The 9,079-nt window shown below is 43.4% G+C and overlaps 1 protein-coding gene and 1 pseudogene across 2 annotated transcripts in view; one reads left to right on the forward strand and one right to left on the reverse strand.

The window, feature by feature from the left end:
• Positions 1–9,079, forward strand: part of ZNF609 (zinc finger protein 609) — a 243,532-nt gene that overhangs the window by 187,469 nt on the left and 46,984 nt on the right. The gene's annotated exons all lie outside the window — the stretch shown is intronic.
• The window catches only part of LOC110595688, a 12,226-nt pseudogene continuing 7,380 nt past the window's right edge, over positions 4,234–9,079 (reverse strand).

The following is a 9,079-nucleotide window of genomic DNA, read 5'->3' on the forward strand; positions in this document are numbered from 1 at the left end:
GCGGGTCTCAAACCTGCAGGCTCAGGCAGTCCACTCACCTCAGCCTCCCAAAGGCGCAGGATTATAGGCTGAGCCACCAAGCCCGGCTCAAATGAAACTTTTAACCCTAAACAAATTCAGTGAACAACCTGCATTCCCCTTATTTAACTCTGATTATCCTCACCTTTTGAAAATCTCCCAGATAATTCAAAATACTTGAAATACTGTGACTCTTTCCACTTACCAAACTCCCTCTGCTTTTTCAGCTTTTAGCTTACTCCTTAGAATTACATTTTAAAATCTGCTGGAATCAAGTATCAGTATGGAGAAAGAATGAAAGAAGAAAGTAGAATCTTCCCCTTGTCCCCATGTGCTGTTGCCTTAGACGCCAGGCTGGTCTGCTGCCCTGGAGGTCGGGCAGACTGCCTAAAGCATAGAACCAACCTGCATCTTGGCTGATTCTGCCACTGCCAATTTTGTTATCCTTTGTTGTCTTCCCTGCTGCTTATCTTCAGGAGTCACAAACCCAGAGGTTTTGTTTTTATATTAATAGGTCTTATTGAATCATAATATAAAATGTGAATGAATTGTAAGTGTGCAGGTCTTTGAATTTTCAAAGTGAACACACCACACGGTATTAGCACCTAGATGAGGAAGCACACTATTGTGTGTTTCCAGAACCCCGGAAGCCCTTTCATGCCTCTCTTCCAATAGCTGTCCCCACTCTAGGCAATCAATTCTATTAACACCATAGATTAGCGTTACCCATTTTGAATCATTACAATATGTTCTTTTTTTATGTTGAACTGCTCAACATTATGCCAGTGAGATTCATCCATGTTATTGCATGTAGTTGAACTTTGTTTATTCTCATTATTTTATTTTATTCCATAATGTGAATATATTGCTACTTATTTATTCCGTTGATGGGCATTTGGGTTGTTTGCAATTTAGGGCTGTTATAAAAAATGCTACTGTGAAAATTCTTGTATGAGTACATGTCTTTTGGGGAATATATGTACACGTTATTATCTATGCTTGGAAATAGAATTCTTAAGGTATGCCGTATGATTAACTTTGATATCTCTAGTTTCCCAAAATGTTTGAACCAATTTACCTCCTGCTGCCAGTGTATTAGAATTCTGGTTGCTCTGCATTCCAGCCAACACTTGACCTTATTTGTCTTTCTCATTTTAGCCATTCTAGTTGGTGTGTAGTTGTATCTCATTGTGGTATTAATTTGTATTTCCATGGTAATAAAGAAATTGAGCATCTTTTCATGTGTTCATTGGCCATTTGAAATCCTCTTTTATAAAGTGTCTGTTCAAGTCTTTTGCCCATTTTGGGGTTGAACTATATGCCTTTTTCTTGCTGATTGTAGGAATTCTTTGTATAATATGGTAATGAGTCATTTGTGAGATTTATGTATTATAAATATCTTCTATTCTGTGTCTTTTCTTCATTCTGATGTAGTGTAGTTAATCTTTTTTATTCTTTTTGTTTTTCCTTTTATTGTTAGTACTTTTTGTGTCCTGTTTAACAAAGTTTTGCCTATCCCAAGATAATAGAGATATTCTCTTATGCTTTTTTCTGAAAATCTTATTTCTTTTTATATTTAGATCTACAGTCTATCTGGAATTGATTTGTGTTTAGAGTATGAGTTGAGAGTCAAGATATGTATGGATATCTAATTAGGCCAGCACCTTATTGAAAAGATTATCATAGCCAGGTGTGGTGGCTCACATTTGTAATCCCAGCACTTTGGGAGAGGGAGGCGAGAGGATTGCCTGAGCCTAGGGGTTCTAGACCAGCCTGAGCAACATGACGAGACCTCGTCTCTACAGTAAATAAAAAAATTAGCCAGGCATGGTGGCGTGTGCCTGTGGTCCCAGCTACTTGGGAGGCTGAGGCAGAAGGATCACCTGAGCCCAGCAGGTGGAAGCTGCAGTGGCCGTGAGCATGCCACTGCACTCCAGCCTGGGTGACAGAGTGAAACTATGACTCAAAAAAAAGAAAAGATTATCCTTTCCCCACTGCACAACAGTGTCACATTTGTCATAAATCAATTAACATATGTGTGGGTTTATTTCTGGGCTCTCTTCTATTTATACATTTGCCTATTTTTGTCTCAATATTACATTGCCTTAATAACTATTGCTTTACAAATCTTGATGTCTAGTAGTGTAAGTCCTCCATCTTTGTAATACTTCCTTTTGCATTTTTTCCATATACATTTTAGAATCAGCTTGTGAATTTTTTTTTTTGAGTTGGAGTCTCTCTCTGTCGCCCAGACTGGAGTGCAGTGGCCGCTCCCAGCCTCCGCAGCCTCAACCTGCTGGGCTCCGGCGATCCTTCTGCCTCAGCCTTCCAAGTAGCTGGAACTACAGGTGCGCGCTACCACGCCCGGCTAGTTTTTGATTTATTGTAGAGATGAGGTCTCGCCAAGTTGCCCAGGTAGATCTCGAACCTGCTGGCTCAGGCAATTCACTCACCTTGGCCTCCCAAAGCGTTGGGATTACAGGGTGAGCCACCAAGCCCGTCCAGCTTGTGAATTTTTATGGAAAAAAAAACTCGCTGAGACTTGATTGGGAATACATTGACTATGATAAGTTTGGAGAAGACCCAAAATTTTATCCTTTTACTTAAGCTAGATACTGAGGGAGAGTTACTGAGGGAGAGTTGGGGAAATCAGAGCAAGTCACTTGGGGGAGCTTGCTTAAAATTTATGTACTATCCCCCACTCCTCATGTCCTGAGTCAGCACCTTTAGGATGGAACTTGGGCATGTTTCTTGTGAAAAAAACTCCCTGAGGAATTATAGTTTGCTGCTATCACCACAGTTCTCTGCCCTCCCTGTTTGAGAACCACTGACCTAGACTGCAGTCTAGCAGCAATAATTCAATGAGGCTAGTTTAGGTAAAATTGTACTGGTTTAACCAACAACACATTTGCCTTTGGAGCTATATTAGTTTCCTAGGGCTGCTGTAAACAACATAAACTTATTATCTCACAGTTCTGGAGACTTGAAGTCTAAGGTCAAGATGTCGGCAGGGCCATCTGTCTCTTACAGATCTGGTGGAGAATCTCTTTGCTTCTGTTGTTTGCAGGCAATCCATGTTGTTGGCTTGTAGATGCATCATTCCAGTCACATGGCCATCTTCCCTCTGTGCCTGTGTCCTTTTTTTTTTTTTAGAGACGAGGTCTTGCCAAGTTGCCCAGGCTGGTCTCCAATCCCTGGGCTCAGGCCTGAGCAGCATGGCCTCTGCTTCCCAAAGTGCTGGAATTACATACAGGTGTGAGCCGCTGCACCTGGCTGACCCTATTTCCAAATAAGGTCATATTCTGAGGTACTAGAGGTTAGAACTTCAACGTACCTTTTTTTTTTTTTTTTTTGAGTTGGAATCTTACTCTGTCGCCCAGGCTGGAGGGCAGTGGCACACTCACGGCCACCCCAGCATCGACCTGCTGGACTCAGATGATCCTTCCGCCTCAGCCTTCCAAGTAGCAGGAACTACAGGTGCGCACTACCACACCCGGGTAATTATTTGATTGAGTGATTGAGTGTAGAGATGAGGTCTTGCCAAGTTGCCCAAGCTGTTCTCGAACCCGTGGGCTCAGGTAATCCCCTCACCTTGGCCTCCCAAAGTGCTGCTGGGATTATAGAACATATATTTTTTGGGGGGGATACAGTTCAGCATATAATAGGGGGCCAATGAAAATTTCAGAATAATTACTTTCACAAATTGGAGAGAGGAAGATTATCTAGTACTATGCATAGTAATGAGAGGCATTGCTTCCCAAAGCCAGTTTGAGCAGAAGAGTACTGACCCCAACTGTTACTGAGTTCCTCTCTCTGTGCTACTGATTCCCCATCCTTGGCACTGAGAGCTAGAGAGTGGTTCAGTTCTGCTCTCTTAACAAAGTCTGAAACTGCCAAGTAGAGGTTATGGGAAAGAAAAATAGGTTTCAGCAGTTGGCAGCATCTCTAGCCTCTGACTGAGGAAGGCTAAAAGGAAAAGTGCTTCATGCAAGCCAGCCCTAGGCATGTGCTTGTCCTGGTTCTTCCAGCTAGGTCGTAAAGCAGTAAAGCTGTGGATAGTGGGATTCCTTCTCAACCCCAGACAAGTATCTCCTTAAAGCTGTACCACTGAGTTGATACCACCTAGTGGTTTTCGGAGAAGGACTCCAGCTGGACAGTCAAGGACATGGTAACCTCAGCTGAGCTACCTCCTCCAGCCTCGGCTACAGCATTTGGTTACCTCTGCAAGAGGAAAGGGAGGATGTAAGATTTCAGGGTGTGGTAAACTAGCCTTTGTTGCACTTTTGCAAAGTTTCCGTGGTGCAGCAACTTGTAGATGGGAGGAGGAACTGTATCAGATCTTGAGCATTCTTCGGCAGCCTCCCAGTTCCCACAGCTTGAGGGCAGAGTGGTTTACGTAGTGGATGTTCCCCTTTGGCCTTACTTCTCCATCCTGTAGCAGCCCTTTTCCTGCTTATAATTTTAACAGTACCATGCCAGGCGTGTTGGCTCACGCCTTTAATCTCAGCACTTTGGGAGGCTGAGGCGAGAGTATTGCCTGAGCCGAGGGGTTCGAGACCAGCCAGGCAACATGGTGAGAACTTGTTTCTACATAAATCAAAAAACTAGCCAAGTATGGTGGCACATGCCTGTAGTTCCACTGTAGTTCCAGCTACTTGGAAGGCTGAGGTGGAAGAATCACCTGAGCCCAGCAGGTCGAGGCTGTGGTAACCATGAGCAGCATGCCACTGCACTCCAGCCTGGGAGTGAGACTCTGACTCAAAAGAAAATAAAAATAAAATAAAATAAATAAATAAAACAGTACCAGGCTGGGCTCAGTGGCTCAGTCTGTAATCCCAGCACTTTGGGAGACCAAGGCAAGTGTATTGCCTGAGCCCGTGGGTTCGAGACCCACCCAGGCAACGTGGTGAGACCTCGTCTCTTCAATAAATAAAAAATTAGCCAGGCATGGTGGCACATGCCTATATTTCCGGCTACTTGGAAGGCTGAGGCGGAAGGATCCCCTGAGCCCAGCAGGTTGAGGTTGCGGTGGCTGGGAGCGTGCCACTGCACTCCAGTCTAGGCGACAGAGTGAGACTCCAACTCAAAAAACAAACAAAAAAACAGTACCAGATTTACCTAACTGCTTCCCAGATTGGTTTTGCTTGATAATGGCTTCAGCTGGCTTTCTTTTTTTTTTTTGAGTTGGCGTCTCACTCAGTCACCCAGACTGGAGTGCAGTGGCCGCTCCCGGCCACCACCCTCAACCTGCTGGGCTCTGGCGATCCTTCCACCTCAAGCCTTCCGAGTAGCCGGAATTACAGGCATGCGCTACCACGCCCGGCTGATTTTTTGATTTATTGTAGAGATGAGGTCTCGCTGCCCAGGCAGGTCTCGAACCCGTGGGCTCAGGCAATCCACTCACTTCAGCCTCCCAAAGGCGTGGGATTACAGGCTGAGCCACCGAGCCCAGCTCAGCTGACTTTCTTTTGCCTGAAATTCTGTGGTGAGAAAATACCATGGTCATGTGAAAATGGTTCTAGACTGATGTGTGTTAGATACCTTTGTGCTTTAATTTGGTTGGTTCAACCCCAGAAGATCCCAGAATTAAGGACTTAGGGTTTTTGTTTCCCATCAATCCCAAACTTGAAAGCAGAATAATTTGAAGATACCATTTTCCATAGCATTGTTTCTAAATTTTGCTGCATGTTGGAATGTGAGGGTGGGGATTTTAAAAATCCCGATGTGCAGGTCTCACCTAATTAAATTAAATCAGAATGTCTGTGGGGAAGGCAGCTGTCAGTATTTTTTAAGGCTCTCCAGGTGCTTCCATTATGCAGCAGCACATCATAGCTCCATAGGCTTCAAACATGTTTACAGAAGACTACCCAAATTGCTTACTGAATCACCTCAGAGGTTTATACTCTGAACACCTGGATAGTGTAGCTTCTCTTTGGAAGTATCCTCACTAAAGGAATAATGACCACATTTATGGGGCCTGGTGCCTGTAATCTCAGCACATTGGGAGGCTGAGGCAGGAGAATCATTTGAGCCCAGGAGTTCGAAACCAGCCTGGGCAATATAGTGAGACATTGTCACTACAAAAAAATTAAAAAGCCATTGTGGTGGTGCATGTCTGTAGTTCTAGCTACTCTAGAGACTAAGGAAGAAGGATCACCTGAGCCCAGGAGGTTGAGAGTGAGACTCTGTCTCAAAAAGAAAGCCAAAAAATCCCCACATTTGTGCCTTTAGGTTTCTGGTTTTGGGTACTATGTCTCTAAAAACAGAATTAGTCAGCTGGGCACAGTGACTCACACCTGTAATCCCAGCACTTTGGGAGGCTGAGGCGAGAGTATTGCCAAGCCTACGGGTTCGAGACCAGCCTGGGCAACATGATGAGACCTCGTGTCTACAATAAATAAAAAAAAACATTAGCTGGGTGTGGTGCACACCTGTAGTTCCAGCTACTTGGAAGGCTGAGGTGGAAGGATCGCCTAAGCCCAGCAGGTCGAGACTGCGGTGGCCATGAGCGTGCCACTGTACTCCAGCCTGGACAACAGAGTGAGACACAGATTAAAAAAAAAAAAAAATTAGCCAGACGTTGTGATGTATGACTGTAATCCTAGCTACTTGGGAAGCTGAAGCAAGGGATCTCTTGAGCCCAGGAGTTCAAGGCTGCAATGAGCTGTGATGGTGCCGCTGCAATCCAGCCTGGGCAATATAGCAAGACCCTATCTCAAAAAAAAAAGGAAGAAATAAATTGGAACTACAAAGACACTATATTAACAGGCCTCCTTTGACCATAAGCAATTTGGAGAGAATAAAGAGATTTTAAAAGAATGAAGAGAACTTTATTAGGAAAGCAAACAGAAGAACACAGCTGAAAGCATATTGAACTCCCAGAGAACAGGACCAAATTGAACAATTTGACACCAGTGTAAAGTGTGTCAGCAATATCCATTAATGTTTATTGTTAACCACTCACATTAGCACTAGAGGCTTAGCGCCTTTTTATTATTCTGACCGAGCTAATATAGCCTTCAAGGGAATCTATTATAAGGTGGCAAGATTTTTATTTTTTATTATTTATTTATTTTTGATAAACAAATTTTTGTTCAAGATGAGCTTCTTTTTTTTATTATTTTTTTGCATCAGAGTCTCACTCTGTCAGGCTGGAGTTCAGTGGCACACTGTTCACAGCCACCACAGCCTCGACCTGCTAGGCTCAGGTGATCCTTCCGCCTCAGTCTTACAAGTGTAGCTGGAACTACAGGCATGTGCCACCATGCCCAGCTCATTTTTCTTGATTTATTGTAGAGATGAGGTCTCACCCAAATGAGCTTTTTAAAAAAGAAGAAAGAGCCAGGCACAGTGGCTCACACCTGTAATCACAGCACTTTGGGAGGCCGAGGTGAGAGGATTGCCCGAGCCCAGGGGTTCGAGACTAGCCTGGGCAACTTGGCGAGACCTTGTCTCTACAATAAATCAAAAAATTAGCCGGGTGTGGTGGTGCACACCTGTGGTTCCAGCTACTTGGAAGGCTGAAGCAGAAGGATCCCCTGAGCCCAGCAGGTTGAGGCTGCGGTAGCCGTGAGCATGCCACTGCCCCCCAGCCTGGCGACAGAGTGAGACTCGGAGTCAAAAAAACTTTTAAATGACATAATAGAGTTGGTGTTTACACACCCTGGAATAAATTATTTTACCAGAGCTTCCACCTTGAGATGTAAGTCTTAGGAATCAGTTGTAAATTACATAAAATATTAAAATAGTTTGATAGCAAAGGACTGTTGCTAAGTCTTGTATGTTCAAAATGGATACTGCACAAATGACCTGCAGTGCCATCTGTAGGTGGTAGACAAAATTAATAGATGCGTTCCTGATCTAATGGGTAACTTCATTTTCACTATACGTTTATTTGAACCAAGAGATCTTCTACTAAGTCACATTCTAATAAGATGAGGAATGTGAATGCTGGAAGGTAGTTTATTAGCCACCATGTGTTATACTGTGCTTTGAATGCAAAATTAGAGGCAATGAACTATATCTCCTTTTTTATCTTCTGCCCCATCACTAGCACCTATTGTTTCTTCTGTTTTTAAAAAAATTTTACTTTTTTATGATTTAAAAAGTAATGCCTAATTTCTTAGATATGACACCAAAAGCACAGGCAACAAAAGAAAAGTTAGATGAACTGGATTTTATCAAATTAATAACTTTTGTTCATCAAAGGACACAATCAAGAGAATAAAAAGGCAATCCACAGAATGGGAGAAAATATTTGCAGTCATACATCTGATAAAGGATTAATATCCAGAATATATAAAGAACTCCTACAAAAAAAAACCAATTAAAAAATGGGCAAAGGACTTGAATAGACATTTTGCCTATGAAGAGATCTAAATGACCAAGAAGCACATGAAAAGATACTCAGCATCAGCATCATTAATCGTAAGGGATATACAAATGAAAACCACAATGAGATACCACTTTACACTTACCAGGAAGACCATTACCAAAAAATGGAAAATAGATTGGATGCTGTGGCTCTTGCTTGTAATCCCAGCACTTTGTGAGACTGAGACGGGAGGATTGCTTGAGCCCAGGAGGCTGACACTGCAGTGAGCCATAATGACACCACTGCACTCCAGCCGGGGTGACAGAATGAGACCCCCCCCACACACTCAAAAAAAAAAAAAAAGGAAGATAAACCAGGTATGGTGGCTCATACCTGTAATCCCAGCACTTTTGGAGGCCAAGATGGGAGGATCACTGAGATCTGGAGTTCAAACCCGCCTAGGCAACATATCAAGACCTCATCTTTACAAAAATTTGAAAATTACCTTGGCGTGGTAGCATGTGCCTGTAGTTCCAACTACTTGGAATTGCTGGATTGTATGTTAATTCTATCTTAAGTTTAGCTTTTTTTTTTTTTTTTTTTTTTTTTTGAGTTGGAGTCTTATTCTGTCGCCCAGACTGGAGTGCAGTGGCCGCTCCCGGCCACCGCAGCCTCGACCTGCTGGGCTCCGGCAATCCTTCCACCTCAGCCTTCCAAGTAGCCGGAATTACAGGCATGCACTACCAC

Source organism: Carlito syrichta, unplaced genomic scaffold (genome assembly GCF_000164805.1).
Source record: "Carlito syrichta isolate Samal-C Ts95f unplaced genomic scaffold, Tarsius_syrichta-2.0.1 Scaffold90614, whole genome shotgun sequence".
In the NCBI taxonomy this organism is placed as follows: domain Eukaryota; kingdom Metazoa; phylum Chordata; class Mammalia; order Primates; family Tarsiidae; genus Carlito; species Carlito syrichta.